At 51.4% G+C, this 1,249-nt stretch overlaps 1 pseudogene; it reads left to right on the top strand.

Annotated features, from left to right (window-relative positions):
- Positions 1–217: 217 nt before the first annotated feature.
- LOC119582267 overlaps positions 218–1,249 on the top strand; it is a 2,397-nt pseudogene continuing 1,365 nt past the window's right edge.

The following is a 1,249-nucleotide window of genomic DNA, read 5'->3' as shown; positions in this document are numbered from 1 at the left end:
ACTGAGTAACCGTACACGTACCTAATGACTCACTCATTAACCCTGCTTTTCCTCTTCAAAAGTATTGCAATTTTCTAAATAAAAAATAAAAATAAAATGGCATAAAAAATGCAGGTCCCTCTGCCTCTCCTCTCAGCACCTTGACCTAGATCTAAGAGATTCCCAAGATAAGACCAAGGGTTGAAAAGGCAAAGGATTGGCGCCTCGGGGAATAGTCGGTGCCTGAGACGTCGTCCCTCGAGGTGCCATCATGGCCTGTCGCTCCCTTGCCCTTCTGGTGAGGTCCTCTTGCTCTTTCTGTGCGTGTTGGGGATATATGAAAAAAGTGAAACTTTCCTCAAGTTAGTTTGTGTACTTTCTCTTAAGTGTCTTCATTTTAACTTTGAAATATATATGTCCTTCGAAACTGTGGGTTTTCACTTTAAGACAATTCTCACTATTAGGGATTATACTGACACCCCCTCAGTTCAGCTTTTCGTTCATGTTGTTATAAGTTAGGCACGTCAAAACATAATCACTATAGCGAGTAACCGCTGAACAACCCTCCCTCAGCTCGGTGGTTGTGTCCTCGTCCTGGGCTATTCCCTAAAAGCGTCAAAATGCAAGAATCTTTCTACAGGAAGTCAGATCCATTCTGACCACACCGGGTGCTCACCCGACGGCGAAGGGCCCTCCTCCCTACAGGAAGGAAGGGCCCTCACCCCCTGCCATTTCACCTGCAGAGACTCACTGGAAATGATCAACGACCAGAACAGCTGCAGCGCCTTCCACGTGTGTCTCCCTGATGGCCCGCTGGGACCGGTCACATGTCCAGGAAACACCTTCTTTCACTGGGAGAGTCAAACGTGCGTCGAAGACAGTGGCGTCTGCTGCTCGGTCGCCTGCACGCCCATTTGTACGTCCGCAGGCGTGCAGATTCCCGACCCTACTGACTGCACCAGATTCTACGTCTGCATCGAAACCGGACAGCCCAGCGAGGACGCCCACCTCACTTGCCCGAGCGGGACGTCCTTCGACGCCGAAGCCCAGCGATGCCTCGCCGATGTGGAATGCGAAGCCGTTTGTGCTCCGGGCGTGACCACCACCAGCGCAGCGCCGTGCACGCCATTCTGCTCGACTACGGGCGTGCAAATTGCCGATCCTAATGACTGTACCAAATTTTACATCTGTATTCAACAAGGATTTCCAGACGAAGATGTCCACGGGTCGTGTCGGCCGACCGAGCATTTCGATCCCGAAACGGGGCGCT

This window comes from Penaeus monodon, chromosome 15 (genome assembly GCF_015228065.2).
Source record: "Penaeus monodon isolate SGIC_2016 chromosome 15, NSTDA_Pmon_1, whole genome shotgun sequence".
NCBI lineage: Eukaryota > Metazoa > Arthropoda > Malacostraca > Decapoda > Penaeidae > Penaeus > Penaeus monodon.
Note: the sequence above shows the minus strand (reverse complement) of the source record. Positions and strands in the feature narration are given on the sequence as shown.